We start from the raw sequence: 25,752 nt of genomic DNA, 5'->3' as shown, positions 1-25,752 counted from the left end.
GGCTGCCCGCATCTATACATACAGGACGATTGCATCAGGTGTCAGAAGTGACACCAACTGCGATCTGTCTATTAATGCAGGTACTGCAGCTCACAACATGGAGAAGAGTGTGCTCCATGTTGGGAGCAGTAGTACCTGCAGTTGAGGACAGATCATAGCAGGTGTCACTCCTGGCACCCGATGCGATCGTCCAAACTAGATGCGAGAATATCCATACATTATGCAGGACGATCGCAGTGGGTGTCAGGAGTGACACCCGGGGCAATCTGTCTATTAAATCAGGTACTACTACTTCCATCATGAAACAGTCTGTTCCATGCTGGGAATAGCAGTGCTACCTAAAAAATTTAAAAAATATTGAGAAAAAAAGGGAAACACACACACACACACACTTTATTTAACCCATTATTAAATTCTGCTCATCTCTAGTTGTAAACACAAGAAAATACAACACAATAAAATAAAATATAAGATATAGTAATTGTTAATGTAAGGTATACAATATAAAATAAAGCACTGTGCTATTTACAATGTATAAAATATAACGTACAATGTATAAATATAAAAAATACAAAATACAACAATATATAAATTGCAATACTATGCATGTTATTTACATGTTTTCCTGTACTATCTGCAAACTTCAATATGTTGGATGTACCTCCAATTCTCTCAAAACTAGGACCAGGAAGCATATCTCAGATATTGCCCATTTTAACTCCCGACATACATCAATGGTGACCCAGCACTGTGCTCGAGTACACCAGGGAGATTATTTCTCCATGATCTTATGTGGAATTGAAAGAGTTATTCCACCCAAAAGAGGGGGTGATTTCAGGCAAAAATTGTTAGACCGCGAGGTATATTGGATTATGGAATTAGACTGTAGATTTCCTAAGGGCCTTAATCGTAGACAGGATGTGATTTTACATTACTAATATTGAAAAAAACTTTTTATCACAAATAGGAATTAAAATAATTGATGGTATCCGTGTCTACGATTACGATCCTATGTCTCTTAATGCCTCTCTTTTCTATGGTTTTATGGTTATTGTAATTTACAGTTATATACCTTTGCATATATTACATATGCTTATATAATATATTTGGGAATTTATACCCTTTGTCATATTTGAATATTTACATACCTGTAACCAGTCTAGGCCATTTCTATATCTATTATTATACAAATTTTTATAGCTATATTCTAAAAAGTGCTTTTTGTCATTATGTTAGTATTTTATATTGTGTCTATTTTTGTATGTATACATATGCCTTTGTATTTCCACTGTGGGATCTGGTGGGCGTGATTACACCAGGTGTTCACCTGGGTGTTTCCTTCCACCACTTCCCATAAAGGAATGGCCACTTCTTTTGTATCTTTGTATGAATAAGGCTGATTTTTCCGGCTGAAACGCGTAACCCTGTGTCCTGCTATCCTATGGCTTGAATCTACAATAAATTTTGGCTTTTATTGCACGTTATCCTGCGCTGGACCATCTATTTATTCATTGCTACTTTGGTGTTGGTTCACACGGTGCCGTGCGACAGGCGTCTGGCTGGAAGGGTGAGCTGAGTTATCCTATACTCTTCTGCAAGTTTGAACTCTCCTCGTGCTCCCCACCCCATTGCGGTATTGCCTATAAAGACTGTGATACACAGACAAGATTAAATATGTCTAACAGCATTTGCTTGCAACCGCTGGAGGAACGCCAGACACGTGCAGATCGCATAACTAAAATTTTCAATGCCACCAACACGGATACGCAGGACACTGTGGATCTGAAGATTCACATGGACAATCTTGAGAGTGCATTATCTTCTGAGACTAAAATCTGGTGGGATGTTTCAACCCTGAAAAAGTACATGGAGCAAGCAATGATTCCACGGGGACTTTGTATCCGTAAATTCCCCACCATGATCTTTAATCAGCAGTTTAAAGAAGAGTGGGAACTTCTGCTCACTGATTCTTCACTAAGATTTATACAGTTGATTATACAATATGAGGAAGAAGCGCTGAATGATATAAAACAGAAAATCTCCACTCTTCAACATTCCATCTCACAATATGAAAATCATCCCTCCTTTTCCACCTATGATGAGAAGATCAGTACAAATATTTCTCAATTGGAGTCTTCCATTGCGGAATTAAAAGAAACTAAATTCCGCAGAGACTACAGGACTACAAAACGGGCTCTGTATACCATTGGCCCAATGTGGACAACAAATCTGCTACACCCCGATCCATTTTAAAGAAAAATAGAAACCGGTACAACAAACGTCACAATGTGAATAAGGCCCATAAAGTGAGCTTCAATTCTACTGGCATGGACTCTACTGACCTGGATCTTCGTTCTCAAGAAACCTCAGCCGGGTCTTCGTTGGCCGTACCGGGCGGTGCCTCCTCCCCTCCACAGGTGTCTCCTAATGTGGGCCATAGCATGAGATCTTCCACTCCAAAAAACGGAGGGCAGGGAGGAAGCACAAGCGCTCCAGCCAAGAGAAATCCTCAGCGTGGAGCAAGGAAAAGACATTAAACCTACCGGTCTTTAACATCTCAGCTAAGATCTTGTCTGAGGCACAGTTATCGGTATTGTCCAAGGGACTCTCTTTCTCACCAACTCGAAGGTTTGATTTTTTTCATACTATGCTGGACATTAACCGGTTTGTCAGAAATATTACTTTGCGTAAGCACTTTGCTAATTGTGAGAATACCAACAGTGTTGCTGATGTTTCCAATGCCTCTGAAAATTCTACCTTAATGAATGTTAACCCTTTGCCTGTTTCACAAACCAATATAAATTCATTGCATGAGTCTGTGCCTTCTGATCATGTATATATTTCTGGTGATTCTCATACTCCTGGTGAGGATATGATCTCGGGTCTCGCGTTCCACGAGCTCGCGGCCATTTCTGATTTACAGGATTTATCTGATTCACCACAGGTCTATAACATTCCACAAATGCCGGTGTCCAATCCTGATTTTTATCCAGTAATGTCTAGAACTAGCGTGCTGGATAACTTTCAGGAGTGTATGGAGAGAGAATTGGTACGTCTGATGCATAACCCTCCTCCACTTTCCTCTAATCTACCTCACAGAGAAAGATTAGCTATATCAGAATTGTCCGATGCCCAAGACATTATTATACGTGAGGCGGACAAGGGAGGTGGAGTTATTATTATGGATAGGGGGTTATATCACAAACTTAATTTAGATATGCTATCGGATGTAAAGACATATAAAAGACTATCTAGTAACCCAGTCAACATCTTTAAGTCACATTTGTATAGCCTTGTGGATCTTGGGGAGAAAAAAGTTTTTTTCACCATTAAACAGGCGGAATACATCAAAATTCCCCATCCAGTTACAGCCATTTTCCATTCACTCCCCAAGATCCACAAGGATACCTTTCCTCCACCTATGAGGCCCATAGTTGCTGGCATCTCTTCGTTAAATGAAAGATTGTGCTCATGGATTGACACCTTACTTCAACCCCTTGTTATTACCATGCCTGGCTTCTTGAGGGACACTAAACATGTACTGGCCGCTTTTAGTCAAATTAAAAGGGGATGCAATTTTTCATGGGTCACGGCAGATGTTTCTGCATTATATTCGGTTATTCCCCATGACAAAGCGGTCATTGCATTAACATGGTTTTTGTCTACATACTCACAATACCCCAGTCACCTCCAGGAGTACATTGTCATATGTGTAGAATTTTTACTTTCTCACAATTATTTTATGTTTGACGATGTATACTACCTGCAGGTCACCGGAGCGGCTATGGGGGCGAAATTCTCCCCTTCTCTCGCCAACATATACATGTGTTGGTGGGAGAAGGGACTCTTTTCGCCCCCAATAATCCTTTCTTTAATTGCATTCGGTGGTATGGCCACTACATTGATGACCTCCTGTTTATCTGGGGGTCCGATGTGGCGGCAGGTGACACCTTCACTCAGTTTTTGAATGATAATCAGATAGGACTCAAATTCACAGTTTCCTTCAGTCCCAACACCATTTCTTTTTTGGATCTTTACTTGAGGGGTGATCATGTCTCTAAATCCATTGTCACCACCACATTTCGTAAAGAATCAGCATCTAATACGATTTTGCATTCCTCCTCTTGCCATCCCTCCCACGTGATCCGTAATCTTCCCGTGGGAGAGATGATAAGAGCTAGAAGAAATTGCTATTCATTGGAGCTCTTTCATAGGGAGGCTGATACTATTGAGGCACGTCCTAGGTGCAGAGGTTATCCGAAATGGAGTATAGAAAGAGCGAGGCAAATTGCACTAAATAAAAATCGCTCCCAACTAATTTCCTCTGCCCCTAAAATACACACCAACCCAGAGTCTAGTGTCAATAGCACTGCCATATCAGAAAAGTTACCACAACAACAACAAAAAAGTAGAAAGCCAGTTATGTTTGTTACCCAATACAGCAGTGATTATAGTACCATCTGTCGCCTAGTCCACAAATACATACCTATTATTACAGGTGATCCATTATACAGTTCCATTATGGACTCAGGCTATAGATGTGTCTCTAGAAAAGCTCCCACTTTGGAACAAAAATTATCCCCAAGTCTTTTCACAAGCACCAGGTCTACTGTACAAACATGGCTTACTACCAAGGGCTCATATAAATGTGGGCACAAAATATGCATTTGTTGTAAATTCATGCATAATGTTGTTGAATTTAGCTCCTATTCTACCGGAAAAAAATACAAAATACAACAATATATAAATTGCAATACTATGCATGTTATTTACATGTTTTCCTGTACTATCTGCAAACTTCAATATGTTGGATGTACCTCCAATTCTCTCAAAACTAGGACCAGGAAGCATATCTCAGATATTGCCCATTTTAACTCCCGACATACATCAATGGTGACCCAGCACTGTGCTCAAGTACACCAGGGAGATTATTCCTCCATGATCTTATGTGGAATTGAAAGAGTTATTCCACCCAAAAGAGGGGGTGATTTCAGGCAAAAATTGTTAGACCGCGAGGTATATTGGATTATGGAATTAGACTGTAGATTTCCTAAGGGCCTTAATCGTAGACAGGATGTGATTTTACATTACTAATATTGAAAAAAACTTTTTATCACAAATAGGAATTAAAATAATTGATGGTATCCGTGTCTACGATTACGATCCTATGTCTCTTAATGCCTCTCTTTTCTATGGTTTTATGGTTATTGTAATTTACAGTTATATACCTTTGCATATATTACATATGCTTATATAATATATTTGGGAATTTATACCCTTTGTCATATTTGAATATTTACATACCTGTAACCAGTCTAGGCCATTTCTATATCTATTATTATACTAATTTTTATAGCTATATTCTAAAAAGTGCTTTTTGTCATTATGTTAGTATTTTATATTGTGTCTATTTTTGTATGTATACACATGCCTTTGGATTTCCACTGTGGGATCTGGTGGGCGTGATTACACCAGGTGTCCACCTGGGTGTTTCCTTCCACCACTTCCCATAAAGGAATGGCCACTTCTGTATGAGTAATCTTTGTATGAGTAAGGCTGGTTTTTCCGGCTGAAACGCGCAACCCTGTGTCCTGCTATCCTATGGCTTGAATCTACAATAAATTTTGGCTTTTATTGCACGTTATCCTGCGCTGGACCATCTATTTCTTCATAAAATATAACGATAATAATAAATGTAAGCCAGGAATAAACAACAGACACATTCTTTCATAATGATTAATATGTTAATAAATATAACATTTCTTTTACACTTTGCACTATTTTATAAACATCTTTACACATAGTTGTACACTTTTTTTGCAGCATGAATATAAAACAGGTGGTACAAATTAAGAAAAAAATATTTTACATTCATCTAAAAGTTTGATTACCCAAAGGAGCAAACTCCTAAGAAATATTATATCTAAAAATGCCAATAAAATGAAATTAACTCAAGTGACTACAGGACAAAATATTTAATATGAACATGACATAAATCCTAATGCCTTTTGACTGATAGCATTAAAGCGAATTAGCAGTTTTATGTTAAAGTTTTATTATTTGATCTTTTTTTAATTTTGGAATATGTAAATGCTTTGCTTGATTGTCAATGTTCCGATGTGCTAGGATTTAAATACACTGTTGGTTATGCATTATTTGGTTCCTGAAAATTATGGAAACTTACTTGTCATATGAGCACGCCTAGTGTTCTTACAACTTATTTTTCCAGTTAGGAAAATGTATCCATTTAATGATAGACCTTTAGCAGTGCATACAACTTACTTGACTATGAACCTGCAACATCCTATTTGGCGGTCCATCTCCTCCTTTCCAGGTTTTAGGTTTATAGGGAAGGATGAGATTGGTTTTCTTAAAGGGGTACTCCACTGGCCAGAGTTTGGAACTAAATGTGTGCAAGCTGCAGAGGCTGACCATGCCCCCTCATGTCATAAGGCCATGCCCCCTCAATGCAAGTCTATGGGAGGGGGCATGGCAACTCCCACACCCCCTCCCATAGACTCACTTTGAGTTGGCATGGCCTAATGTCACAAGGGGGCGTGGCCGACCCCCGCAGAGTGCACACACCATTCGGAACTAAACATTCCAAATGCTGACCAGTGGAGTACCCCTTTAAGGCACATCTGGTTGCATATCCCACCTAGTTTGTTCTGACTCTGCCTCGGTCTTGCCCTTCTGATAATGATTTCTGCCTGAAAGTTTTCTTCCACCTTATTCTCACTGTTACAGAACCTATCATTCATTTATTTTCATGATTTGTTACTCATATGATTTCAGTGTGTATAATTGTGGTAGCAGCTTCTCGCTTTGCAGGCTGTTATTTGGGGAAAGCACAAGGTCTACTAAGATAAATAGACACAAAAACAAAAAGTTCAATGCAGCACTCCAGTAAGGTGAAAAAAGTTAAGAAATTGTTCTTCATTACAATGTATACAACTCTGTAACAATAGTATTTGGCTAGGCTAAGCATGCTGCTCTCAGGTCAGTGACGGGTTACAGGCACCGGACCGACCAACTGCTATAGTGAGGTATTTAGTTTCCTTCTCAGAACCCACTTGAGAGTTTGCTACACAGTGCGGATTGTCAAGTAGGCAGGGACTGTGATCTGGATGAGAGAAGGGCTTCAATATTTACTCCCTTATTGGACTCAAAAGCCCCTATACTTGCACTGGTACTACTTTTGATGTTATGGATCCCTTGTCTGCCATTGCAGACCAGATGCAAGCACTTAATCTACTGGCCTAGGATTCTGCTATAGAACGGTCTTCAGTTTCTGCTGCGTCCATGTCTAAGTGATCATTAGGTAGACCACTTGGGGGCACAGGTATTTCCTGTATTTTATCTGATTCCTTTTTTTTTTTTTTTTGTTTATTCAGTTTTTTTTACTGTAGAGGGTATGGGGACCCATTTGGGGGCAAGGTACTATAAGGATCGCACTTGGCCAGACTGTGCATGTGGCTCTCTGCTCATTTAGGGGTTACAGGCACTGGACCAATCATGTTTTGAGATGCAGTATTTAGTTTCCTCCTCAACATCCAGGCTGGGCTTTTGTTTGCAGTTCTGACTTGTTTATTTTAGGATGTCTGCTTGTTTGTGTATTTTTACCCTGACTTGTATGCTAAACTTTTCTCTGTTTTGCTTGTCTTTTGTACTTTACCTTGGTAAAAGTGTTACCGATTTCTTGCTTTGTCCCTTATCCTGTGTGTTTTTACTTTTGCATTATCTTGCTTGAACATGAACCTGTATCCTAAACCTTTGTTCTGACATGACTCCAGTTCTATATTCCAATCTGGACCAGTATTCTGACCTGTATGCCTATATCATGTACCTGTTTGTCAGTACTCTGTAAACCTGCAATTATATCTTCTTGGTTCCCACTTTGTCAGTTCTCTGTATGCCTGATGTTTTTTTTTTTCCTGCTTCCCTGTTTGTCTGTACTCTTGGTTAACCCTTTTGTGTCCTGATTTGTTTTCCTGACTTTCACTGCTTTGTTTGTTGTTATGACTTGTGACACCCATGCATTGTTAATGAAGAGATCAAGGTAGTCTCAAAAACTTGCTATTTATCACCCTTCTTTCAAGTAGCAACATCTTGGGACTTGTACAAATATGTTATTTGCTATGGAAATGTGACTAAATAGTACCTTACATACTGCATGCATAATATTTGACCATTTGGTCCCAAAACCAAATCGTTCTATGGGAGAGCAACTGATGACACAGGAAGCCATTGACCTGTCTTCTGAAAATTTGGACAAGACAACTTTAGACATAAACACAAACATTATAAATAGAGATGAGGGAACCAAACCCACAGAACCCAAGTTTAATTAGAACTTGGTGAAAAGTTTGGTTCAGTTAAAACTCAAACTGCGGGCAATTCAGTTAAGAAGAATCTGCTAAAATAACATTAGCACCATAGTAGAAAGGAGGAGGAAGAAGCATTATATCGCCTCAGGGAATCACATAATGCCTTTCAAACAGCTCTCTCAGCCAATTGAGAGGAAATGTTATGGGGTGATGTCAAAGCAACTATAAAAGCCTGTGCGCATTTCTTCAGCAGCCTATTTACGGACAGCAGGTCTCTGTGAGGGACACTAAGCAGTGAACAACACAGAAATGAGAAGTACCACACATATAAAATAACTGTAGTAAAACAGTACTGCAAACCTGATTTTTGCACAATGCTCTACATGTTTGTGCATAACACTAAAGAAAGTCACAAATAGGACACATTTACAACCCTTGTATAAAAAAATAAAATTAAAAAAAGTGCCTTAACATTAATAGGACATGGCTTATTAGTGAATAGCGTGGTATGGGCATAACAGGGAGTAACCTAAATAGCAATGTCAAATGTGCCAAAATTTTGTTGCACTGTCAACAAGGTGTCGGCCAGTTGAAGAGTAAATTCAGCGTGAGATGGTACCGTCACCCAGAAAAACTCTACCCATACCTGTCTGTCCGTCTCGTGTTCCCTGCATGTTTGTACTGACGTGGTTGAAAATAAATGAAAATTAAAGCAAGAGGGCATCCTGGTGAGCGCCCTATTCTTTCCTACATTTGAATTGTCAAACAATAAAAGATGCATGTCTGGGACTACCAGCTGTGTCTGAATCCATACCTTACATTGGGAAGAAAAAGAGTCTGAACACCAACGACCAACACAACTCTCTACTATACTGCTCTTTATACATACATCTTGAATCCATCCAAATAAAGAAGACATGTAAATGGCACTCTCCGATATGTAGAGACGTCTTCTTACTTTATTCCATTGCGTCCATATATAAACAGGTAGCGAGGAGTGCAAAGGAGCAGGGGTGTTCCTGGATCAGCTTTTTTGTGCATATGCACTTCCTTAAACTGATAATCAGCATCCTCACATAACACTATTCTTATCACCTCTCTTGGTTCTGCTGTTTTGGTCAAAAGTAAGCAAAAAGTGGTCTTAACTTAGAATAGACAGAGCAAACTTAGACTAGATGGTCTACAAATTCACCAAGGGGGAGATTTATCAAAACCTGTCTAGAGGAAAAGTTGCCCAGTTGCCCATAGCAACCAATCAGATCGCTTCTTTCATTTTTAACAAGACCTCTGCAAAATGAAAGAAGCGATCTGATTGGTTGCTATGGGCAACTGGACAACTTTTCCTCTGCACAGGTTTTGATAAATCTCCCCCCAAATTGGTAAATCAGTCTTTTAATCTAAGGTTGCCCAGTCTTAGAATTAAAGGGGTTATCAAGGAAAAAACTTATATATATATATATATATATATATATATATATATATATATATCAACTAGCTCCAGAAAGTTAAACAGATTTGTAAATTACTTCTATTAAAAAATATTAATCCTTTCAGTACTTATGAGCTGCTGAAGTTGAGTTGTTCTTTTCTGTCTAAGTGCTCTCTCATGACACCTGTCTCGGGAACTGTCCAGAGTAGAAGCAAATCCCCATAGCAAACCTGTTCTACTCTGTGCAGTTCCCGATACAAGCAGAGATGTCAGCAGAGAGCTCTGTTTCCAGACAGAGAAGAACAACTCAACTTCAGCAGCTGATAATTAGTGATAATCAATAATTATTGATAATTAATATTGATAATTAATATTTTTTTAATAGAAGTAATTTACAAATCTACAATAAAGGGGGGGAAAAGGGTACCATAAGCCTTTAGACTAATACCATAAAATGGTACATGATGAAAACCACATGTTAGAAAGAACTGTGCTTAACTTTGATGATAAGAACATTTATTAATAAAATAATTATAAAAAGATAGCAAAAAAATAACATTAATAACAACCTCCTTTCACAGGGTCCTTGTTGAGAGATGTTAAAAGATATACAGAATAGTATAAAACAATGAAGTCTTGATAAACCGCTATGTGATGCTATAATCCGCTAATCCGACATTTGATATATCGGCATGGATCGCTTCTCATATGAAATCAATTGCAGTCAATTTCCATGTATGGTGTGTAGTTGAGATTAAGGTGAGGAACACCATTTATAATTATATAAATCATACCAATCACAAATAATACTACGAGCCACTCTCATCTGCAGGAGCTGGTAATTATAAATTGTGCTCCTCACCTTAATCTCAACTATACACCATACATGGACATTGACTGCAATTGATTTCATATGAGAAGCGATCCATGTCGATATATCAAATGTCGGATTAGGGGATTATAGCATTACATAGTGGTTTATCAAGACTTCATTGTTTTATACTATTCTGTATATTTTTTAACATCTCCCCACAAGGGCCCTGTGAAAGGAGGTTGTTATTAATGTTCTTTTTTTGCTATCTTTTTATAATTATTTTATTAATACATGTTCTTATCATCAAAGTTAAGCACAGTTCTTTCTAACATTTGGTTATCATCATTTACCATTTTATGGTATTAGCCTAGAGGCTTATGGTACCTTTTTTTTCCTTTCTATAGTTATTTATTCGGTACTTTTTTTTTTTGGGTGTAAGTACCTTCCATATAGCCTCGACTAATTTATTTGTGAGCTGCACAATACAAAAACTTATTTTTTTAATTTACAAATCTGTTTAACTTTCTGGAGCCAGTTGATATATGAAAAAAAGTTTTTTTTCCTGGAATACCCCTTTAAGATTACATGTATTAGTAAATTCCCCCACAGAGTTTAAATGAACAGGGCATAGACTATAGTCCGCATCACATTTCAAAAGTCAAGTATATTTATAGAGAGCCTAACCAATCAAAACTCCTACTTCAAACAAAACTTGAGCTCAGCAGCATGATCAGCTGATCCAGCTGATCGGTCGAGAAGCGGTTTGATAGCAACTGCCCTAAGCAAATTAATAGACAGGAGGAAACAAAATAGCAGGAACATCTCTTCTATTTGTAGCACCGCCCTGAAGAAGTTATTTGAAGAGCCGTATTTGGTAGGAATTCTCATCTATTTCTTCCCTTCTAAGATTAAGATATAGCTAATTCATATGCTTATGAAGCTACAGTAGTTTTCATTTTCTAATGATAATTGTGGATGAAGTTCCCCAACCCGGCTTTTAACTGATGATTACACATTGAATTAACATTAATTGCTTTGAATGTGTGGACATATTGTTATTCCATGGTATTAATTTAATTAGACTGTTTGCAGTAACAGTAGGCGGGTAAAGTTAGTTAACAAGGAAACTAAAGTTTCCAGGGTCCATTTCAAAACACATTCTACGAGGCATGGAAAAAAAGATAATTAGTCAAATTGTATGATATTTTTTTCTATCTATTTATTTAATGTGAAATAGACTGTTGCAACGTGATTTGTTTATCAGTTTTAGATGTTGCTTTGCCTTTTGTGAGCCGACAATTAAGAAAAGAACATCACAAATTGAGACAGTAATTGTAGTTTTTCAAAACAGGTGAAAGGCCATTATTTTTTATACCAATAATTTGAAATGGTGGCTATTTTTAAGATGATGTAAGATGCTCATTTTATAGAAACTGCACAGTATGAAGCAACAGATCAATACCAAACAGTTGCAAAATAATAGTATTCATTCTTGCACTGTCTGTTTAGATTTAACTTAAAAAAAAAACCAAATAAACAGAATGAATTACAGAAATGTTACAGAAATCACCACCCCCAAAAACTTTAGAAAAAAATGTGAATAATTGTATGGGCTTTACTAGGGGATATGTTTTTGTTTTTTTATGAGATATGATGGTTAAGAAAAACAAACTTTCTTAAAATTTTTATTTGGAGTGCTGACATGTGTTTATCTCTATTCAACTCTCTATAGCAGTGTTTCTCAAGTTTGATCCTCAAGTCCCCCCAACAAGTCATGTTTTCAGGATTTACTTAGTCTTTCACAGGTGATATAACTGTGGTGACGCCTGATTCACTGACCATAATTATATCACCTGTGAAAGACTAAGGAAATCCTAAAAAACATGACTTGTTGGGGGTACTTGAGGACCAGGCTTAAGAAACACTGCTCAACATAAATATGCCTGTATTTTGTATCTAAAAGTGTGCATAATGAAAGCCTATGGAAAAGTGGTTGTCAGTGTACACACTGTTTAAAAAAAAAAAAAACTTCTGTGATTCAGTGAATTTATGGATTTTACACTTTTAAACTTTGTGCACATTAGATTAAAAATACAAATGTATTTTATTACTTTTTTTATAGACATATTTTGTTATTTTATTATTTTGTTATTGTTATAATGTATGTGATCATCAGCTTAGGCTGTGTTTCCATATTGCTTTTCGCTGTATTTTTTTGCATTTCTGAACTGCAGTCAAAAATACAATTGAAGAAATGGATGCATTTTTTTTAAGAAGCACATTTATTTAGTTAAATGGTCCATTTTTGAATAGTATTTAAAAAAACCTATAAAGAAGCAGCTTGTTTTGGCCTTGAGGACACAGCACATTTTAATTATTGCATTTTGGTTTATTCCTTATTGCCTTTTAAAATCTATAACTTTTTCAATTTTCCCTCTTCAACCTACAAGGCCATATGAGGGCCATAAAGTTTGTGTGAAACAGGCATTACTCTGTATATGCACTCTGCTTGTGCACTCACACTTAAAAATAAAGCTTAAATCGATGATTGGTGAGTTGCAACATTTTTCTGTTTCCTTGATGAAATTTACTAAAAAAAAAACTTTTTTTCTTGTACAAACACTGCAGCTATATTAACCCCAACAGGATCCTGGCTACCTGCAGCCAGGATCAGGCCGATGCCCGTCATTAACCCTTTAGATGCCACGATCAAAGTGGATCTAAGATATGGGGTTAATGGTGCCGGTAGCTCAGTGGAGCGGATCGGGACATCCGCAGCGACATCGCTGGTCACGATCAGCGTGAACGACGGTAGGATCCTCACCTGCATCCACGCCATCTGATTTGTCATCTGCTGCTCCTAGACTGCTATGCAGACTAGAGCAGCAGAACACCGATGACACTGTTAAATTCTATGCTATGGCATAGCATTGATCAGTATATGCAATCAGAAGATTGAATGTTATAGTCCCCTATGGGGGCTAAACAAAAAAGTGTCAAAATAAGTCAATAAAAGTGATTTAACCCTTACTCACCCCCATTTGCCAGGGGCGGGGTTTATGTTTAAAGTCCCATACAAGTCAATGGGAAATATATGTTACTGCATAACTTCCAAACAGCAGGAGATATTTCGATAATACTTGGTCACATGTTACTTATATGTCCACTTAAAATATAGAATAGTTAATTTAACCCTTAACTACCCCCATTTGTGAGGGTCGGGGATTTTGTTTAAAGTCCTATGCAAATCAATGGGAAATGTATGTTCCCTCATAACTTCCGTACAGCTGGAGATATTTCAATACCTGGTAAACATATTATGGGTCAGGATAGGAGGTCGGGATAGGAGGTTTGGATAGGGGGTTAGCATAGAAGGTGTGAATAGGAGGTCGAAATAGGAGGACGGGATTGGAGGTCGAAATAGGAGGACCGGATAGGAGGTCGGGATAGGAGGTCGGGATAAATGGACTGGATAGGAGGACGGGATAGGATGTCGGGATAGGAGGTCGGGGATAGGAGGTCGGGATAGGAGGATGGGATAGGAGGTCGTGATAGGAGGTCGAGATAGAAGGTCGAGATAGGAGGTCGAGATAGGAGGAAGGGATAGGAGGTCGGGATAGGAGGATGGGATAGGAGGTCGGGATATGAGGTCGGGATATGAGGACGGGATATGAGGACGGGATATGAGGACGAGATAGGAGGTCGAGATAGGAGGACTGGATAGGAGGTCGAGATAGGCAGTCGGAATAGGAGGACGGGATAGGAGGTCGGGATAGGAGGTCAGAATAGGAGGTCAGGATAGGAGGAGGGGATAGGAGGGTGGGTTTGGAGATCAGAATATGAGGACGGGATAGGAGGTGGAGATAGGAGGACGGGATAGGAGGACAGGATAGGAGGTCGGGATAGGAAGACGGGATAGGAGGTCCAGATAGGAGGTTGGGATAGGAGGTCGAGTTAGGAGGTCGGGCATAAGAGGACGGGATAGGAGGACGGGATAGGAGGTCGGGATAGGAGGTCGGGATAGGAGGATGGGATAGTAGAACAGGATAGGAGGTTGAGATAGGAGGTCGAGATAGGAGGACGGGATAGGAGGTCGAGATAGGAGGTACAGATTGGAGGAAGGGATAGGAGGTCGGGATAGGAGGTCGGGATAGGAGGTCAAAATAGGAGGACTGGATTTGAGGACAGGATAGGAGGACGGGATAGGAGGTCGGATAGGAGGTCGGGATATGAGGACGGGAAAGGAGGTCGGGATAGGAGGTCGGGATAGGAGGTCGGGATAGGAGCATGGGATAGGAGGATGGGATAGGAGGTTGGGATAAATGGACTGGATAGGAGGATGGAATAGGATGTCGGGATAGGAGGTCGGCATAAGAGGTTGGGATAGGAGGACGGGATAGGAGGTCGTGATAGGAGGTCGAGATAGGAGGTCGAGATAGGAGGACGGGATATAAGGACGGGATAGGAGGTCGGGATAGGAGGACGGGATAGGAGGACGGGATTGGAGGTCGGGATATGAGGCCGGGATACGAGGACGGCATAAGATGTCGGGATAGGAGGACGGGATAGGAGGATGGGATAGGAGGACTGGATAGGAGGTCGGGATAGGAGGTACAGATTGGAGGAAGGGATAGGAGGTCGGGATAGGAGGTTAAGATAGGAGGACTGGATTGGAGGACAGGATAGGAGGACGGGATAGGAGGTCGGATAGGAGGACGGGATATGAGGACGGGAAAGGAGGTCGGGATAGGAGGTCGGGATAGGAGCATGGGATAGGAGGATGGGATAGGAGGTTGGGATAAATGGACTGGATAGGAGGACGGAATAGGATGTCGGGACAGGAGGTCGGCATAAGAGGTTGGGATAGGAGGACGGGATAGGAGGTCGTGATAGGAGGTCGAGATAGAAGGACGGGATAGGAGGTCGGGATAGGAGGACGGGATAGGAGGACAGGATTGGAGGTCGGGATATGAGGACGGCATAAGATGTCGGGATAGGAGGACGGGATAGGAGGATGGGATAGGAGGTCGAGATAGGAGACCTGGATAGGAGGTCAAGATAGGCGGTCGGGATAGGAGGACGGGATAGGAGGTCGAGATAGGAGGACGGGATAGGAGGTCAGGATAGGAGGTCAGGATAGGAGGTCGGGATAGGAGAAGGGGATAGGAGGATGGGATAGGTGGTTGGGATAGGAGGGTGGGTTTGGAGGTCAGGATATGAGGACGGCATAGGAGGTGGAGATAGGAGGACGGGATTGGAGGTCGGGATAGGAGGACGGGATAGGAGGTCCAGATAGGAGGTTGGCATAGGAGGTCGAGTTAGGAGGTCGGGGATAAGAGGGCGGGATAGGAGGACGGGATAGGAGGTTGGGATAGGAGGTCGGGATAGGAGGACGGGATAGGAGGTCGGGATAGGAGGTCAAGATTGGAGGATGGGATAGGAGGTCAGGATAGGAGGTCGAGATAGGAGGACTGGATTGAAGGACGGGATAGGAGGATGGGATAGGAGGTCAGATAGGAGGACGGGATATGAGGAAGGGAAAGGAGGTCGGGATATGAGGTCGGGATAGAAGGACAGGATAGGAGGATGGGATAGGAGGTTGAGATAGGAGGTCCAGATAGGAGGACGGGATAGGAGATCGGGATAGGAGGTCCAGATTGGAGGACGGGATAGGAGGTCGGGATAGGAGGACGGGATAGGAGGTCAAGATAGAAGGATGGGATAGGAGGACGGGATAGGAGGTCGGGATATGAGGATGGGATATGATGACGGGGTAGGAGGTCGGGATATGACAACAGTATATGAGGACGGGATTTGAAGTCAAAACCTTCCTCCTTTGTTGATTTTCCTCCCCAACAAGGATGAGGAAGGAAAAACCGGGCAACACCGGGTATTCAGCTAGTAATTTAATAAAAAAAAAAAAAATCATATGTGGTACTATTATAATATAAGGTTATCTAAACTGCACGGTCGATAATGTACATGTAAAATGTAAAAAAAAAAAAAATACCAAAGTCCAAAATTGTGCATTTTTGGTCACTTCATATACCATAAAAACGAATAAAAAGCGATTAAAAAGTCTCATATAAACAAAAACGGTACCAATAAAAACTACAAACCACGGCGCAAAAAATTTGCCCTCAGAAGATGATAATTTTAAACATACTAATTTTGGTGTATGTAAGTTAGGATGTTTTTTAAAGTAGTAATATAAAATAAAACCTACATAAATCCTTGTGACCATATGGACCTACAGAATACATATCAGGTGTCATTTTTACTAAAAATTGAACTGTGTAGAAACGGAAGCCCCCAAAAATTACAAAACGGTGTGTATTTTTCAATTTCACCACACAAAAATATATTTTTGGGTTTTGCTGTAGATTTTGTTATTAAATGATTGATGTCATCACAAATTACAACTGGTGGCGCAAAAAACAAGCGCTTTTATAGGTCTTTAGGTGCAAAATTTATGATTTATAGAAGGAGAGCAGGAAAAAATGAAAGTGCAAAAACGAAAATTGGCTTGATCCTTAAGGTGTAAATGGGCTTGGTCCTTAAAGGGGTTAAACAAAAATCTAGATGGACATTGGAGAAATAGAATCATTTGAGAAATGTTAAAATGAAATAAAGATGGGTTTCTGTATAATTTCTAGACATAATACCCAGATTCTTGCCAATCTTCTGTTATAATGCATTTAAAGGGGTATTCCAGGCAAAACCTTTTTTTATATATATCAACTGGCTCCGGAAAGTTAAACAGATTTGTAAATTGCTTCTATTAAAAAATCTTAATCCTTCCAATAGTTATTAGCTTCTGAAGTTTTCTGTCTAACTGCTCAATGATGATGTCACGTCCCGGGAGCTGTGCATGATGGGAGAATATCCCCATAGGAACTGTACAGCTCCCGGGACGTGAGTCATCAGAGAGCAGTTAGACAGAAAACAACAACTCATCTTCAGAAGCTAATAACTATTGGAAGGATTAAGATTTTTTAATAGAAGTAATTTACAAATCTGTTTAACTTTCCGGAGCCAGTTGATATATATATATATATATATATATATATATATATATATATATATATAAAAAAAAAAAAAGTTTTGGCCTTGAATACCTCTTTAAATTCTATTTTTTCCTATTGAAAAGAATGCACTGTTATTTTAGATGCCAAGTCTCGCTCTAGGAACTTTAGAACCTCTGAAATTTAAAATTTCTTGTTCACTTACCCAAAAATGTTTTGCCTGGATGCCTTCGCTCTACAACACCTTATCATACTCAAATATAAACGGGAAATGATTAAAGGGGTACTCCGGCGCTTAGACATCTTTTTTTGCCCTATCCAAAGGATAGGGGATAAGATGCCTGATCATGGGGGTCCCTCCGCCCCCATGTGACTTCACGCTCCGCCCCTCAATGCAAGCCTATGGGAGGCGGAGTGATAGCTGTCACGCCCCCTCCCATAGACTTGCATTGAGGGGGGCGTAGCGTGACGTCACACGGGGCGGAGGGGTGACGTCACATGCCGCCGGCCCTGTGGTCGCCGGTAATCAGACCCGAAGCGAACACACTCTGGGGACTGATTATAAATGGGGTGCGGTGTGCAAGATCACAGGGGTCCCCAGTGGGACCCCCATGATCAGGTATCTTATCCCCTATCTTTTGGATAGGGATAAGATGTCTAAGCACCGGAGAACCCCTTTAAAACCCTTAGTATAGAAGGATATAGTTATAATAGTTATAATTTATCATGATAAATACAGTGCTACTTAGCCAGTCAGAAGGATGGTTCCAGGGTCTCAGACTGGATGACAGTTCTTCATGAATATCAAACAATGGAGCAGCACTCCAATTGCAAATACAAAAAGTGTAAATTTATTTATTTAGCCCATGTCAAAAATGCATTGCCTGAATCATGTAATACAATTTTTAGGCTGGGTTTCCACTTGGTTCTTTTTAACACCAGTTTTTCTGGCGTTTTTTCCTGTTGTGTGGAAACAGACAGTTTTGTCCCCTGAGGCAGTTTTCTCCCTGGTCCACAGAGTGTAAGGAGATGAGGAGTGAAGTATAGCATCACTGCTCACCTCCCCCGGCCGTATAGTATACAGGAGTGCATAGTGTACCCATGTATAGTGTTGAGCGGCATAGGCGATATTCGAATTCGCGAATATTCACGAATATATGGACGAATATTCGTCATATATTCGCGAATATTCGCATATTCGTTATAGTCTCGTTTTATTTTCGCATATGCGAATATTCGCGTATGCGGAAATTAACATATGTGAATATTAGCATACACAAAATTAGCATATGCGGAAATTCGCATATGCGAATATTAGCATGTGCTAATTTTCGTATATGCGAATTTTCGCACGCCAGTCTCACACAGTAGTATTACAGCCTTCTTTACACCACACAAGCTGGAAGCAGAGAGGGGTGATCACTGTGATGTGTACTGTGAAGAAAAAAAAAAAACAAATATTCGTAATTACGAATATATAGCGCTATATTCGCGAAATTCGCGAATTCGCGAATAATATTCGAATTGCGAATATTCGCGAGCAACACTATCCATGTATTCTATACAGAAGCTAGGAATCCTGTCACCAGACTGACAGGACTCCCTGCTCCTATACCCCCTTTGGGTGGTGTACAGAATATACAGCAATCTATAGATAGCTGTATATAGTGTATACAGAAGCTGACGTCCACTTACCTCCCTTGCTCCTGTCCTGGCCGGGTCCGTGTAGCACCGCCCCTAGTGATGATGTAATTAGGGGGCAGAGCTACATACAGGAGCCAGGCTGGTAAGGGTCTGACGCTCTGTTCACATTGTCCGTTTTGTAAAATGTGAACAGACCCTTCTGCCAGTGTCTTCCCAGACAGGGAGACTCCAGCTGTTGCTAAACTACAACTCCCAGCATGCCAATATAGCCAAAAGCTGTCTAGGCATGCTGGGAGTTGTAGTTTTGCACCAATTGGAGCCTCCCTGTTTGGGAAGACATTGCATTATGGGCGCTCTCCCCAGCGGACAGCGCCAAAAATGTTCCAACCAATTTTTTGTGTATTTTTATTCTTCTCATTTCAGATCTGTGTATGCAGAGGATTGCAGCGGATTTGATGGATTACGGAGGATGAACTGGATTTTTTTTTCTTTTAATAAAATGGTTAACGAGGGCTGTGGGGGAGTGTTTTTAAAAATAAAATAATTCTCCATGCGTTGTGTTTTTTTTATTGAATTTTCAGGCTTAGTAGTAAAAGCTGTCTGAATCCATCACTAAGCTGGGGCTTAGTGTTAGCCCCAAAAACAGCTAGCGCTAACTCCCAATTATTACCCTGGTTCCCACCGCCACAGGGGTGTCGGGAAGAGCCAGTACCAACAGGCCCGGAGCGTCAAAAAAGGCGCTCCTGGGCCTAGGCGGTAACAGGGTGGAGTTATTTAGGCTGTGGAGGGCCAGTAACAATGGTCCTTGCCCACCCTCGTAACGTCTGGTTGTTGATGCTTGGTTGGTAACTGGCTGAGAATAAAAAATATGGGGAACCCTATGCGTTTTATTTATTTATTTATGAAAAAAACGCATAGGGTTATGAATTCCTTATATAGTTTTATATGCACTATTTTACACTAATTATCATCAATTATGTACATTATGAATTTTAATTTTTATTCATTTTGTGCCACCTTTTCTTGATATACTTTTTATTCTTGTTTATGAATTGATAACTTATTATTAAGCGCATGAATGAATTACTTCTACTATATGAATACAGCCTTGTGTTTTGTAGACCCGGCATCTGTGGGCAATGTTCCCTTACTATGTATACACCATACATAGTAAGGGAACATTGCCCACAGATGCCGGGTCTACAAAACACAAGGCTGTATTCATATAGTAGAAGTGTGCTGTGCGCTTGGGTGCGCATGCCCAGGTCCTCCACTGCCCCAGACTGTGTTCTCCTTCCTTGGGTGATGTCGCATTATGCGGCTGATCTTGCCGGATGACGACGTAGTTCGGGGCGGTGGCTCGGTTCCGGGCATGTCACGCCAAGCACCGTATTAGTTGGCACCATCGCCATTCTTTGTGACTACCATGATGCCTTCCCCATAAATAGCTCAAGGTGTCCCCCCTCCTCATCACTCCTGGATGAAGTGGGGCGAAATGCGTTGGAATGTGAGGTGGGGGAACACTGGAGAAGGCCACGCTACATATCCTTGGTTAGTATTATGCTGCTATGATGCAGCACTAGTGTATCTGTGTTGCTTTATTGTGCAATTGGGTAGTGTTTTGCTGGACATAGATTGTAAATTTATAAATATTTGCTGTGCACCTTCTATATATTGATTGGACATGGACATGGTATACTATTACCAATATGATTTAATGGGTGCTAGCTACATAGTAAAGTATTACAAAAATGTATTGTTACCAGCCTTGCCATATACATTTAATCCTATTTGCACTGATACATGTATTTATTATTTACTCAGTGTTCCCCCACTGTGCTATTTTCAAGTGCCATATATATTTTTTATGGGGGGTTTATTTGTTGTCATTTTCATGTTTGTGACTATTTAATTAAGACATTTTGGATACCATTGTTGTATTAAATATTTTTTTGAGGATTTATTTGGGATATATAGGGTGGAGACCGTTTGTAGGCTATATATTAAATTAAGGAAAGGCTCCAATTTCCATCATTTGCCAGCATGGCGATCTTGAAATAAATGGACTTGAGCACCAGCATAGGATAAATTTTGAGTGTCTCTAGCCATGTAAACAGTATTACAGTCAAATCAATGTAGCTCAATAGATCTAAAATGATGCCTGTAGGAGATTCAGCTGGTCTAGGCATTGGGGAGAGAGCACCATGGATGCATTTAATAGTCACTGAAGATGTTCATTAATTTCCAAGAAGATCAGCAAAGATTTCCTGGGAAACTTTCAGGAGGACCTTATTTGCAAAGGATTCAAGTGATCCCTTTTATTTGTATATTATTATGTTTACTCCCCTTAGTCTTCCAAAAGGAGGTAAGCCTGGTTGTTGTTGATTCTGGGACCTTTTTGCTTAATTTCCGAGTGGAGTTAATACATTTTGTGGATTAAAGGTTCTATAACTTGGCAAAGAGCATTATTGAGAAAAGCATGGGTAATTGGCACTCCACCAGCTTTACCCTTAGCTTACTTAGCAAAGCAGTGGTCATCCTGGAGGTGTGTTTGGGGTCATTATCACAGAATTTTATCTTGGTCTCATCAGACCACATGACGTGGTTTCAGTAATCCATGTCCTTACTCTGCTTGTCTTCAGCAAACCGTTTGTGGGCTTTTTTTGTGCATCTTTAGAAGGGGTTGTTTCTTGGACAACAGCCATGCAGACCAATTTGATGCAATTTGATAGGCTAACTGCAATAATGCTAGCGGCATACTATAAACAATCCCTCTGTAGTTCTGGCTATATGTTCAGAGTGATTGTCCTGCTGAAGGATGTCCGCCCATCCCAATCTCAATTCTTTTTTTCATGGATTGCCCTGTATTTGACTCAATCCATATTTCCATGGATTCTGATCTGCATGATGCTACCATCAACATGTTTCACTGTGGAGATAGTGTGCTCAGGGTGATGGGCAGTATTGGGTTTCTGCCACACGTAGATTTTTGCTCTGAAGCTAGGAAGTTCAGTTTTGGTTTCATCTGACCAAAGCACCTTCTTCAACATGGTTGCCCTGTCTTCCACATGGTTTTGGCAAACTCCAAACAAGATTTATTGTGACTCCCTTTCAACAACAACTTTCCTCTTGTCACTCTTCCTTAAAGGTCAGATTTGTGGAGTATAAGACTAATAGTTGTCCTGTGGACAGATTCTCCAAAGTTACCATGGACCACTTAGTTGCTTCTCTGATAAATTTTCTCCTTTCTTGGCTTGTCAGTTTGGGTGGATGGCCTTGTCTTGGTGGGCTGTGCCATATTCATTCACTTTTCTGATAATGGATTTTATGGTTATCCATGAAATGTTCAAAGCTTGGGATATTTTTTAATAACCTAGTGCTGCTTGTACTTTAACACAATTTAATCTCTGACCTGTTTAGTGAACTCTTTCATCTTTATGGTGCTGTTTGTTCAGTAATGCTATATAACAAACTCTGAGGCATTGACAGAACAGGTCTATTTGTACTATTATTACATTTATGTTAAATTACAGACAAGTAGACTCTGTTTACTAATTATGTAACTTACAAGTGTTACTTGTAAAGATCTGTGTTAGTGGTTTCACAGTTAAGGGGGTGAATACATATGCACTTTTCAGATTTTTATTTGTAACTAATTTTGAAATACATGTACTATTTCCCCCAACTTTAAAATGGTGTATTATTTTGTGTTGGTCCATTACATAACATCACAATGAAATACATTTCAATCTGTGGTTATACTATGATAAAATGTAGAACAGTCCAAGGGGTGAATACTTATGCAAGGCACTGTATTATTCCTCCTCAAGTGCCTATCCTTACATTTATTGTGTTCAACCTTATTTGCCATTTCTCTGGTAAAACCTTCAACCTATTGAAATCTATTTGTAAAATAATAGTCTCCTTTTACATTAACTACTTTACAAACATGGAAACATGGTGCTAATTGGTAAACCATAATGGGTCCATATCACAGAATAAACATTAAAAAAAAAACATATTTCCCTATTTTCTCTGCTGTCAGATTAGTAAGTTGTTTGCAGTTAATTTTATAACTAGCTTTTATACTTCTTACTGGTCACAGAACATATAAAATATTGTTTCTTTTAACTGTGAAAACAAACTGGCGTACTGTTCTGTAATGGTCTGGAACCACAAAGTCTACAGAATGCTCCTGTGAAATGAATATATCTGTGCTTCTCTTAAATGTCACACAGTATGATAAGCTTAGCACTGCCAAACAGAGTCACTTGTTTCATACAGAGAATATTATTCTTGAACATAATCTAGTTATTGATGGAAAATATTGCTTAATTGTTTCACATAATTTAAGAAAGAATGATGACGATTTGTGTCATTCTGACAAACTGGTTCACAAAATGTCCCAAAAATAATTTAGAGGGGTTGTCAGTATTATTTAGAGAAACATTATTTAGATTGGTTTTCAGCATTATTTATGGTTTCACATAGTTTGCACAGGGGCGGACACAGACAGCAGAGGGCCCCTGTGCAAAGAATATGCCTGCCCCCCCCCAGGTAATATGTTTGCTAGGTAAGCGGGTAGTACGTTTGCAAGTAGTACATTTGCTAGTTAGGTAGGTAGAACATTTTCTAAGTAGGTAGACAAGTAATAAATTTGCAAGATATTTAGGCAGTTAGTAAGTTCAGTTGGTAGGAAGGCAGGTAAAATGTTTGGTGCTAGGTAGGTAGGTAGGCAGGTATAAGTTTGGTTGGTAGGTGGGTAGCCATGTAACATTTGGTAGGTAGGCCCTTTGTCCAGTGTTTTCCAAACAGGCTTTGACTGTTTGGGCATGCTGGGAGTTGTAGTTTTGCAACAGCTGGAGGAACCCAGGTTGGGAAACAATGGACTAAGGACCTACCTACCAAACCTGAGTGCCTCCAGCTGTTGCAGAACTAAAACTCCCAGCATGCCTGGACAGCTAAAGACTGTCTGGGGGAATGCTAGGAGTTGTAGTTTTGCAACAGCTGGAGGAGCCCAAGTTGGAAAATACTGACTAAGGAGGTGTTTTCAAAACAGTGTCTCTCCAGGTGGTCCAAAACTACAACTCCCAGCATTCCCGGACAGTCTAGTGAATAGTGAGTACAGCTCTGGAGTATAATACAGGATATAACTCAGTACATAAGTAATGTAAAGTGACCCTATACAACGTGACATCTTATACAATGGGTGGCACCCATTGTGCAAAATCTAACTATTGCGATAAATGAAGGCTCACTTTACATTACTTATGGTGGAAGCAGCAGGTCACTCAACTTTTAGATTTGACTGTTGTGAGGCTCCTCAGGTTCTGTTATATGAATGGCGGCTCTGGAGTATAATACAGGATATAACTCAAAATCCTGGACTGGTTCATGGACGTCTGGTAACATGTACTGGGGGCATGGGATGCGGGACCAGCTCAGGGCCAAAAAAAAAAAGTGGTGTTATTTTGTTTGTGTTGGTTTTTATTATTTTGTATATATTATTGTTGTTGTTGTTATTCTTTTTGGTATATTACTGGTATTGGGTTTTTGGTATTGCAACTGGGCCAGGAAATTCACATTTAGTATTAGTGTATATAGTTTATTAGTATGGTATGGGTATAATGGGTATTATAGGAATCTGTCTTTTGTAAATATTGTATATATTTGTTTGTGTGCAGGAATGAGTGTGGGGTGGACCGGTGTTGTATTTTATGCTATTGTGTTGGTTTTATGATCATTATATTGATATGTTCTGTCGGATATGGTATGTTTATGTTTTGTAATTTTTTATTGTTATGTTTGAAATTTTAATAAAAGATCTACAGGATATAACTCAGGATCAGTACAGGATAAGTAATGTAATGTATGTACACAGTGACCTCACCAGCAGAATAGTGAGTACAGTTCTGGAATATAATACAGAATATAACTATCATAATTACTAGGTTTACACTGAAAAATCTTCAGACAGCAATGCATTTCTGAGCGGATCTGCAAAAAGATCTGCACGGTCCTAGCGCCGCCCAAAGGGATCGCTTCTGGAGATTCATCAATGTGAACCAAGCCTTATACATGTGAGAAGGGGATTACACATGTGAGAAGGGGATTACACATGTGAGAAGGGGATTACACATGTGAGAAGGGGATTACACATGTGAGCAGGGGATTATTATAATCCTCCACTCACATATATGTAACATCTCTCCATCACATGTATAATCTAATAATCTCCTCCTCACATTTATAATCGCAAAATCAGATTATACATGTGAGGAGGTGATTATACATGTCAGGAGGGGATTATACATGTGAGGGTGGGATTATACATGTCAGGAGGTGATTATACATGTGAGGAGGGGATTATACATGTGAGGAGGAGATTAAACATGTGAGGAGGGGATTATACATGTGAGGAGGGGATTATACATGTGAGGAGGGGATTATACACGTTAGAGGATTATTATAATCCTCCCCTCACATATATTTATCATATCTCCCTCACATGTA

The sequence above is a fragment of the Hyla sarda genome, chromosome 3 (assembly GCF_029499605.1).
Source record: "Hyla sarda isolate aHylSar1 chromosome 3, aHylSar1.hap1, whole genome shotgun sequence".
In the NCBI taxonomy this organism is placed as follows: domain Eukaryota; kingdom Metazoa; phylum Chordata; class Amphibia; order Anura; family Hylidae; genus Hyla; species Hyla sarda.
This window is presented reverse-complemented; position numbering follows the sequence as displayed.